The following is a 12,467-nucleotide window of genomic DNA, read 5'->3' as shown; positions in this document are numbered from 1 at the left end:
GTATGTACTTTAGTGATGTCACAATATGCTATGCTAAAATAATTAATGTTATTTAAGTCTACTATCACATTCATACGTAAAATGACGTATACTGAAATTGACCAGATTACTGATGAGCCCGTAAACTGATTGAAACGACCTAAATATACTGTAGACCGCCACAAGACCAGTAGTTCCACATTAACAAAATCCACCCACTCCCCATTTGTTCAATATTATCATGATCCTACTGTATAAATAGCATGGACCTATTATCAAAGAAATATAAATTTTGTTCACAGTATCACATAAATTTAGTTAAATTTCAAAATATCGACAAAAGATGTTCTACTTACAATGTTGTTATTGGATCATACACATTGTACTTAACAAGCTCTGTATGTATATTTGTATTCCATCGAGTACATCTAGTTCTATTATAACAACGTGCTGAGTAACACTTCTGGACATAACATGTGCAATATGTTGGGCATCCGACTATACCTAATGATTTTGTAAAAAAAACACAAGCAGTAAATAAAAGAACACTACGATGACAATGAATAATGATGGTGATAACAATGATCATTTAAAGATGAACATAAATTCTTTTAATTCGATACAGGTGAAATAAAATCATATTATATTTAAGTTTCAATATTACACTGTTTAGTTTAATGGTATTGTTTATTTCGTCGTGTACTAAACAATGGAATATTATAAAAGGAGAATAAACGACGCCAAAAGTAGCTTTAATCTCTTTTTTCTCTCGCTGGGTAAACTCTTAAAAATAGAACTTATTTTTATATAATTTATAAAACAAAACACTCCATCTTCGTCAATAGTGTATTGTAATATCGCCTGTTAGTACTGAAGTTTGTATTAAGTGTGAAATTGTCCTTACATTGACAAATAACACTAGCATCCTCATCGTGTCCACAATCGTGTACCCTCATTCCATTACATTTTAAACAATTACAATACAAGTTTAAAACATTTCTTTATTTACATGCATACTGCTATTAATCTTAGTTGAGTGTTAGTAGCAGCGGCAGTATATTATCAGGGCAGCGGCAGTAGCAGTAGTAGTAGTACTACACGGTATTCTTGGAGTGAGGGGTAATAATATTCTGCCTTACAAATAAGTAAATAAATAGTTTGCGGAAAATGTTTACTAAAGCCACAAAATGAAATTATTTTGGAAAATGGTTTCCAGTGAAGAATGTAAGTAACATGAAACTAAGACGTGTAAAGTATCAACAACCCAAATGCAGAGTTGAAAGATATAGAAAAAGTGCAATACCATACCTTATCTCGCTTCTAAATGAATAATCATTATATATCACCCAGTACAGCTATGCAATTCTTATTGGTCCTTTTTGGTGTTTTTTTTTCTATTTTAATATTTTAATGCTAAACTTGTTGAATGTTCCTGTATTGTATTTCTTGTGTAAATTGCCTCCTTTTTTATATATAATTATCATTGGTTTTATACTTTTATTCAAATTTTAATATTGAGAAAATGTAAATATCTTTGTAATTCAGCTAAGGCTGCGATGATGATAGTGAAATAAATGAAATGAAAAAAAAAAAAAAAAATGAAATTATTAATTAATTTTATTAATTACTGCTATTATTTTTAAATTATCAAGTGCGACAAATAGAAATCGTATGTGATAATAGGCATACAAAATGGAAGCGATGTCCGGAGATCAAAACTAGTCAAATCTTATAAAGTGTGACGTAGCAATCGTATGTGATAATACGCATACAGAATGGAAGCGATGTCCGGCGGTTAAAACCAGTCAAATCTTATAAAGTGTGACGTAGCAATCGTATGTAATAATACGCATACAGAATGGAAGCGATGTCCGGCGATTAAAACCAGTAAAATCTTATAAAGTGTGACGTAGCAATCGTATGTGATAATACGCATACAGAATAGAAGTGATGTCCGGCGATTAAAACCAGTCAAATCTTATAAAGTGTGACGTAGCAATCGTATGTGATAATACGCATACAGAATAGAAGTGATGTCCGGCGATTAGAACCAGTCAAATCTTATAAAGTGTGACGTAGAAATCGTATGTGATAATACGCATACAGAATGGGAAGCGATGTCCGGCGATTAAAACCAGTCAAATCTTATAAAGTGTGACGTAGCAATCGTATGTGATAATACGCATACAAAATGGAAGCGATGTCCGGTAATCAAAACCTGCCGAATGTTATAAAGTGTGACGTAGCAATCGTATGTGATAATACACATACAGAATTGAAGTGATGTCCGGCGATTAAAACCAGTCAAAACTTATAAAGTTTAGACAAAAATGTTATTAAAAACGATTATTTTTCCATATCGGTCCCCTCTTTATGAAAATCCTAAATACACTTAAGCAAGATTTAATTTAGCATATAATGAGTTAGATGGGAAATATTCTGCAACAGTAACAATAATGATAAAATGTTATATATTCTGGGAACTACAATAATACTTTAATGTCTTTTGACAAACTTATGGAAAACGAAATGATCTTAAAACTGTACAGCTCGCAGAGAACTTTGGTGCTGCCGTTTTCAGTTGTTGCTCCCCAACATGGGCAACTTTTTCAAGCTTAATCGCGAGTCGTTTCGGTTTGACACTTGACGCGCGTGTAAAGTGCCCAAAGGTAAACAAAATAGTGCAAAATATTAGTTTATGAACAAATAATATCTAATAAATGTTTTGTTATAATGCCTTATCCCAGCTGAGTAGAACGAGTACTTACCTATACAGGGATTTTTTTTCAGAAAATGGCAAAATTTCGACCCTTTTATTTTTCGACAAAACTGTGTAATATGGCTTTATAAGTTGTTGCAAAGCAATATATGCGCACATATAGCGATATGATCGCATAGTTATTGAATTTTAAAAAGTCGATATTTTGGGCATTTTCGAAAAAAATCCCTGTAGGCCTAAGGGATTTAAAGAAAAAATGGCAACATTTCGACCATTTTATTTTTCGATCAAACTTTGTAATATGGCTCTATAAGTTGTTGCAAAGCAATATATGCGCACATATAGCGATATGATCGCATAATTATTGAATTTTAAAAAGTCGATATTTTGGGCATTTTTCGAAAAAAATCCCTGTACTATAGTAAGGGATTTTTTACAAAAATGGCAAAATTTCGACCTTTTTATTTTTCGACAAAACTGTGTAATGGCTCTATAAGTTGTTGCAAAGCAATATATGCGCACAAATAGCGATATTATTGCATAAATATTGAATTTCAAAAAGTCGATATTTTGGGCATTTTTAGAAAAAATCCCTGTACTATAGTAAGGGATTTTTTACAAAAATGGCAAAATTTCGACCTTTTTATTTTTCGACAAAACTGTGTAATATGGCTCTATAAATTGTTGCAAAGCAATATATGCGCACATATAGCGATATGATCGCATAATTATTGAATTTTAAAAAGTCGATATTTTGGGCATTTTTCGAAAAAATCCCTGTACTATATAGTAAGGGATTTTTTGTCAAAAAATGGCAAAATTTCGACCCTTTTATTTTTCGAAAAAACTGTGTAATATGGCTCTATAAGTTGTTGCAAAGCAATATATGCGCACAAATTGCGATATTATCGCAAAAATATTGAATTTTAAAAAGTCGAAAAACTCTTGCAATTCAAATTTTACTAGGTAAACTATTAACAACATTAACTAAAGAATTTTATCACAGTACCGTATATAATAAAGCTAAAATGTATAGTTCGAAAAAATATTTTCATTTCATTTCAATAAAACATTATAGAATAATAAATGTTGTAAAATAAGGATGGTTAGACCTAGCCTCAAATTCTGAAAAGGTCATGAATTATTATAATGTCCTACTATATTATAAAATCTATTACAAATGATAAATATTAAGAGAAGTAATCATACCGGAATTTGAACCAACATCAGCACAACTAGAAAACGATAACTCCATCAATATTATTACCACTTTAAAGACAAACATCTTCTTACGCAATTCAGTACCGTGGTGTGCGTAGTAAACTTTATCTCCCAAAGTCATCTCAACGTTTGACATAATATTGTTTCTTTTAGTGTTGTTGCAAAAGAGTTTTAAATAATTTAGATAAATCAGTTCACCAGGTGTATTACTTTGCTAATGGTTGATATTAATATTTAATTGTTTTGTTCGAATAAGTAATTACATATATAGATAAGATAAACAGTGAATTGACTATTTTTACTATTGATTATTATCCAAGAAAGTATAGAAAGGTTTTTTAGAACGAAAGATAAATGCAATTGAAGGTAACGTAATTGTTTAAGAATGTTTGCAAGAATTAAACATTCTAAATGAGAAAATGAATATAATGGGAATATAACAGGAGTAATAGTTAGACACTGGTAGTGTACTAACCCTTATTTACTTATGTATTTCATGCATATAATATATGTATATATATGTATATACATATATATACATACGCATATTATGTATATGAAGTCAAACCAAGGAGAGAGAAAAATATTTAATTTAGTTTCATACTTAATTAATGGGAAACAAGTTGATGAATGTTACGCACTAGTCTAGGTTCCAGACGGGGTTATACTGAATATTAATAAAAAGATACAGATAAGGATACAGATTCATTTATTGTCCAAAAATGGAAATTACAGTGCTCATAAATTATAAATTATCAATTATTAATTATCTTGACTTGCCTAAAATAAATAAATATATAAGGGGGGAATATCTAATAAATGTTTTGTTATAATGCCTTATCCCAGCTGAGTAGAACGAGTACTTGTAACGGTCCGTCTGCGCATTCACCGTCCTCATCCTACCACTTCTAACGATAACGGAGCCGATAATGTCGTTATGAAGAGGATGGTTGGTGTCTTCCAATATAGCATGGAACACATCGGCAAGACGTTCGCTGTAGAAAGAGTCAAGCGTTTGCACAGACGAACCAATTACTTTCCCCGCTCTACCCAGCACCTTTTTAATTCGGTCGTTATCACCTTTACCGATATTCCCAGCCCAGCCCAAAATACAATAACTCCAAATAGATAACATCACTGATGTAGATATTTTGGCACATAAGGCGTTTCATACGTATTGACTTGAAACTATTTCAGACAAACATCGAAAGAGCCAACTTGTGGACTAACTTAAAAAAGACAGACTTGGGGCAAGTCTAGTTACACACTTACTATTTACAAAGATCTTATGCCAGACAATAAATTGTACACACCTTTACTTAAATATTGTCATATTATTATCATTAGCCTATAATAACCAGACACAAAAAAAAGCCTGATTCGGAGTCATCTCATTCATAATGAAAACCACAGTTGTTGTTCAGTGTAATGTAAAAAAGTAATAATTTAATATATATTGCGTTATCATCATCTTATAGAGTCATAGTAACTAGTTATGTCAAACAATAAAAGGGTCGAAATTTGGTAATTTTTCGAAAAAAAGGGATTTTTTTTTAAATGGCCAAAATACCAACCTTTTAAAATTCAATTATTATGCCATATATGCACATATATTGCGTTATCATCATCATCATAGTAACTAGATATGTCAAAAAATAAAAATGGTCGAAATTTGGGCATTTTTCGAAAAAAAATCCCTATACAGGGATTTTTTTTCAGAAAATGGCAAAATTTCGACCCTTTTATTTTTCGACAAAACTGTGTAATATGGCTTTATAAGTTGTTGCAAAGCAATATATGCGCACATATAGCGATATGATCGCATAGTTATTGAATTTTAAAAAGTCGATATTTTGGGCATTTTCGAAAAAAATCCCTGTAAGGGATTTAAAGAAAAAATGGCAACATTTCGACCATTTTATTTTTCGATCAAACTTTGTAATATGGCTCTATAAGTTGTTGCAAAGCAATATATGCGCACATATAGCGATATGATCGCATAATTATTGAATTTTAAAAAGTCGATATTTTGGGCATTTTTCGAAAAAATCCCTGTACTATAGTAAGGGATTTTTTACAAAAATGGCAAAATTTCGACCTTTTTATTTTTCGACAAAACTGTGTAATGGCTCTATAAGTTGTTGCAAAGCAATATATGCGCACAAATAGCGATATTATTGCATAAATATTGAATTTCAAAAAGTCGATATTTTGGGCATTTTTAGAAAAAATCCCTGTACTATAGTAAGGGATTTTTTACAAAAATGGCAACATTTCGACCTTTTTATTTTTCGACAAAACTGTGTAATATGGCTCTATAAATTGTTGCAAAGCAATATATGCGCACATATAGCGATATGATCGCATAATTATTGAATTTTAAAAAGTCGATATTTTGGGCATTTTTCGAAAAAATCCCTGTACTATATAGTAAGGGATTTTTTGTCAAAAAATGGCAAAATTTCGACCCTTTTATTTTTCGACAAAACTGTGTAATATGGCTCTATAAGTTGTTGCAAAGCAATATATGCGCACAAATTGCGATATTATCGCAAAAATATTGAATTTTAAAAAGTCGAAAAACTCTTGCAATTCAAATTTTACTAGGTAAACTATTAACAACATTAACTAAAGAATTTTATCACAGTACCGTATATAATAAAGCTAAAATGTATAGTTCGAAAAAATATTTTCATTTCATTTCAATAAAACATTATAGAATAATAAATGTTGTAAAATAAGGATGGTTAGACCTAGCCTCAAATTCTGAAAAGGTCATGAATTATTATAATGTCCTACTATATTATAAAATCTATTACAAATGATAAATATTAAGAGAAGTAATCATACCGGAATTTGAACCAACATCAGCACAACTAGAAAACGATAACTCCATCAATATTATTACCACTTTAAAGACAAACATCTTCTTACGCAATTCAGTACCGTGGTGTGCGTAGTAAACTTTATCTCCCAAAGTCATCTCAACGTTTGACATAATATTGTTTCTTTTAGTGTTGTTGCAAAAGAGTTTTAAATAATTTAGATAAATCAGTTCACCAGGTGTATTACTTTGCTAATGGTTGATATTAATATTTAATTGTTTTGTTCGAATAAGTAATTACATATATAGATAAGATAAACAGTGAATTGACTATTTTTACTATTGATTATTATCCAAGAAAGTATAGAAAGGTTTTTTAGAACGAAAGATAAATGCAATTGAAGGTAACGTAATTGTTTAAGAATGTTTGCAAGAATTAAACATTCTAAATGAGAAAATGAATATAATGGGAATATAACAGGAGTAATAGTTAGACACTGGTAGTGTACTAACCCTTATTTACTTATGTATTTTATGCATATAATATATGTATATATATGTATATACATATATATACATACGCATATTATGTATATGAAGTCAAACCAAGGAGAGAGAAAAATATTTAATTTAGTTTCATACTTAATTAATGGGAAACAAGTTGATGAATGTTACGCACTAGTCTAGGTTCCAGACGGGGTTATACTGAATATTAATAAAAAGATACAGATAAGGATACAGATTCATTTATTGTCCAAAAATGGAAATTACAGTGCTCATAAATTATAAATTATCAATTATTAATTATCTTGACTTGCCTAAAATAAATAAATATATAAGGGGGGAATATCTAATAAATGTTTTGTTATAATGCCTTATCCCAGCTGAGTAGAACGAGTACTTGTAACGGTCCGTCTGCGCATTCACCGTCCTCATCCTACCACTTCTAACGATAACGGAGCCGATAATGTCGTTATGAAGAGGATGGTTGGTGTCTTCCAATATAGCATGGAACACATCGGCAAGACGTTCGCTGTAGAAAGAGTCAAGCGTTTGCACAGACGAACCAATTACTTTCCCCGCTCTACCCAGCACCTTTTTAATTCGGTCGTTATCACCTTTACCGATATTCCCAGCCCAGCCCAAAATACAATAACTCCAAATAGATAACATCACTGATGTAGATATTTTGGCACATAAGGCGTTTCATACGTATTGACTTGAAACTATTTCAGACAAACATCGAAAGAGCCAACTTGTGGACTAACTTAAAAAAGACAGACTTGGGGCAAGTCTAGTTACACACTTACTATTTACAAAGATCTTATGCCAGACAATAAATTGTACACACCTTTACTTAAATATTGTCATATTATTATCATTAGCCTATAATAACCAGACACAAAAAAAAGCCTGATTCGGAGTCATCTCATTCATAATGAAAACCACAGTTGTTGTTCAGTGTAATGTAAAAAAGTAATAATTTAATATATATTGCGTTATCATCATCTTATAGAGTCATAGTAACTAGTTATGTCAAACAATAAAAGGGTCGAAATTTGGTAATTTTTCGAAAAAAAGGGATTTTTTTTTAAATGGCCAAAATACCAACCTTTTAAAATTCAATTATTATGCCATATATGCACATATATTGCGTTATCATCATCATCATAGTAACTAGATATGTCAAAAAATAAAAATGGTCGAAATTTGGGCATTTTTCGAAAAAAAATCCCTATACAGGGATTTTTTTTCAGAAAATGGCAAAATTTCGACCCTTTTATTTTTCGACAAAACTGTGTAATATGGCTTTATAAGTTGTTGCAAAGCAATATATGCGCACATATAGCGATATGATCGCATAGTTATTGAATTTTAAAAAGTCGATATTTTGGGCATTTTCGAAAAAAATCCCTGTAAGGGATTTAAAGAAAAAATGGCAACATTTCGACCATTTTATTTTTCGATCAAACTTTGTAATATGGCTCTATAAGTTGTTGCAAAGCAATATATGCGCACATATAGCGATATGATCGCATAATTATTGAATTTTAAAAAGTCGATATTTTGGGCATTTTTCGAAAAAATCCCTGTACTATAGTAAGGGATTTTTTACAAAAATGGCAAAATTTCGACCTTTTTATTTTTCGACAAAACTGTGTAATGGCTCTATAAGTTGTTGCAAAGCAATATATGCGCACAAATAGCGATATTATTGCATAAATATTGAATTTCAAAAAGTCGATATTTTGGGCATTTTTAGAAAAAATCCCTGTACTATAGTAAGGGATTTTTTACAAAAATGGCAACATTTCGACCTTTTTATTTTTCGACAAAACTGTGTAATATGGCTCTATAAATTGTTGCAAAGCAATATATGCGCACATATAGCGATATGATCGCATAATTATTGAATTTTAAAAAGTCGATATTTTGGGCATTTTTCGAAAAAATCCCTGTACTATATAGTAAGGGATTTTTTGTCAAAAAATGGCAAAATTTCGACCCTTTTATTTTTCGACAAAACTGTGTAATATGGCTCTATAAGTTGTTGCAAAGCAATATATGCGCACAAATTGCGATATTATCGCAAAAATATTGAATTTTAAAAAGTCGAAAAACTCTTGCAATTCAAATTTTACTAGGTAAACTATTAACAACATTAACTAAAGAATTTTATCACAGTACCGTATATAATAAAGCTAAAATGTATAGTTCGAAAAAATATTTTCATTTCATTTCAATAAAACATTATAGAATAATAAATGTTGTAAAATAAGGATGGTTAGACCTAGCCTCAAATTCTGAAAAGGTCATGAATTATTATAATGTCCTACTATATTATAAAATCTATTACAAATGATAAATATTAAGAGAAGTAATCATACCGGAATTTGAACCAACATCAGCACAACTAGAAAACGATAACTCCATCAATATTATTACCACTTTAAAGACAAACATCTTCTTACGCAATTCAGTACCGTGGTGTGCGTAGTAAACTTTATCTCCCAAAGTCATCTCAACGTTTGACATAATATTGTTTCTTTTAGTGTTGTTGCAAAAGAGTTTTAAATAATTTAGATAAATCAGTTCACCAGGTGTATTACTTTGCTAATGGTTGATATTAATATTTAATTGTTTTGTTCGAATAAGTAATTACATATATAGATAAGATAAACAGTGAATTGACTATTTTTACTATTGATTATTATCCAAGAAAGTATAGAAAGGTTTTTTAGAACGAAAGATAAATGCAATTGAAGGTAACGTAATTGTTTAAGAATGTTTGCAAGAATTAAACATTCTAAATGAGAAAATGAATATAATGGGAATATAACAGGAGTAATAGTTAGACACTGGTAGTGTACTAACCCTTATTTACTTATGTATTTTATGCATATAATATATGTATATATATGTATATACATATATATACATACGCATATTATGTATATGAAGTCAAACCAAAGAGAGAGAAAAATATTTAATTTAGTTTCATACTTAATTAATGGGAAACAAGTTGATGAATGTTACGCACTAGTCTAGGTTCCAGACGGGGTTATACTGAATATTAATAAAAAGATACAGATAAGGATACAGATTCATTTATTGTCCAAAAATGGAAATTACAGTGCTCATAAATTATAAATTATCAATTATTAATTATCTTGACTTGCCTAAAATAAATAAATATATAAGGGGGGAATATCTAATAAATGTTTTGTTATAATGCCTTATCCCAGCTGAGTAGAACGAGTACTTGTAACGGTCCGTCTGCGCATTCACCGTCCTCATCCTACCACTTCTAACGATAACGGAGCCGATAATGTCGTTATGAAGAGGATGGTTGGTGTCTTCCAATATAGCATGGAACACATCGGCAAGACGTTCGCTGTAGAAAGAGTCAAGCGTTTGCACAGACGAACCAATTACTTTCCCCGCTCTACCCAGCACCTTTTTAATTCGGTCGTTATCACCTTTACCGATATTCCCAGCCCAGCCCAAAATACAATAACTCCAAATAGATAACATCACTGATGTAGATATTTTGGCACATAAGGCGTTTCATACGTATTGACTTGAAACTATTTCAGACAAACATCGAAAGAGCCAACTTGTGGACTAACTTAAAAAAGACAGACTTGGGGCAAGTCTAGTTACACACTTACTATTTACAAAGATCTTATGCCAGACAATAAATTGTACACACCTTTACTTAAATATTGTCATATTATTATCATTAGCCTATAATAACCAGACACAAAAAAAAGCCTGATTCGGAGTCATCTCATTCATAATGAAAACCACAGTTGTTGTTCAGTGTAATGTAAAAAAGTAATAATTTAATATATATTGCGTTATCATCATCTTATAGAGTCATAGTAACTAGTTATGTCAAACAATAAAAGGGTCGAAATTTGGTAATTTTTCGAAAAAAAGGGATTTTTTTTTAAATGGCCAAAATACCAACCTTTTAAAATTCAATTATTATGCCATATATGCACATATATTGCGTTATCATCATCATCATAGTAACTAGATATGTCAAAAAATAAAAATGGTCGAAAATTTGGGCATTTTTCGAAAAAAAATCCCTATACAGGGATTTTTTTTCAGAAAATGGCAAAATTTCGACCCTTTTATTTTTCGACAAAACTGTGTAATATGGCTTTATAAGTTGTTGCAAAGCAATATATGCGCACATATAGCGATATGATCGCATAGTTATTGAATTTTAAAAAGTCGATATTTTGGGCATTTTCGAAAAAAATCCCTGTAAGGGATTTAAAAAAAAAATGGCAACATTTCGACCATTTTATTTTTCGATCAAACTTTGTAATATGGCTCTATAAGTTGTTGCAAAGCAATATATGCGCACATATAGCGATATGATCGCATAATTATTGAATTTTAAAAAGTCGATATTTTGGGCATTTTTCGAAAAAATCCCTGTACTATAGTAAGGGATTTTTTACAAAAATGGCAAAATTTCGACCTTTTTATTTTTCGACAAAACTGTGTAATGGCTCTATAAGTTGTTGCAAAGCAATATATGCGCACAAATAGCGATATTATTGCATAAATATTGAATTTCAAAAAGTCGATATTTTGGGCATTTTTAGAAAAAATCCCTGTACTATAGTAAGGGATTTTTTACAAAAATGGCAAAATTTCGACCTTTTTATTTTTCGACAAAACTGTGTAATATGGCTCTATAAGTTGTTGCAAAGCAATATATGCGCACATATAGCGATATTATCGCATAAATATTGAATTTCAAAAATTCGATATTTTGGGCATTTTTCGAAAAAATCCCTGTACTATAGTAAGGGATTTTTTACAAAAATGGCAAAATTTCGACCTTTTTATTTTTCGACAAAACTGTGTAATATGGCTCTATAAGTTGTTGCAAAGCAATATATGCGCACATATAGCGATATGATCGCATAATTATTGAATTTTAAAAAGTCGATATTTTGGGCATTTTTCGAAAAAATCCCTGTACTATAGTAAGGGATTTTTTACAAAAATGGCAAAATTTCGACCTTTTTATTTTTCGACAAAACTGTGTAATGGCTCTATAAGTTGTTGCAAAGCAATATATGCGCACAAATAGCGATATTATTGCATAAATATTGAATTTCAAAAAGTCGATATTTTGGGCATTTTTAGAAAAAATCCCTGTACTATAGTAAGGGATTTTTTCAAAAATAGGCAAAA

The 12,467-nt window shown here is 30.4% G+C and overlaps 1 protein-coding gene across 1 annotated transcript in view; it reads right to left on the bottom strand.

Annotated features, from left to right (window-relative positions):
- LOC144848741 (bridge-like lipid transfer protein family member 3B) overlaps positions 1–12,467 on the bottom strand; it is a 109,311-nt gene that overhangs the window by 52,319 nt on the left and 44,525 nt on the right. The gene's annotated exons all lie outside the window — the stretch shown is intronic.

This window comes from Antedon bifida, chromosome 7 (genome assembly GCF_963402885.1).
Source record: "Antedon bifida chromosome 7, ecAntBifi1.1, whole genome shotgun sequence".
NCBI lineage: Eukaryota > Metazoa > Echinodermata > Crinoidea > Comatulida > Antedonidae > Antedon > Antedon bifida.
The sequence above is the reverse complement of the archived record's forward strand: the minus strand, read 5'-3'. Positions and strand labels throughout refer to the sequence as shown.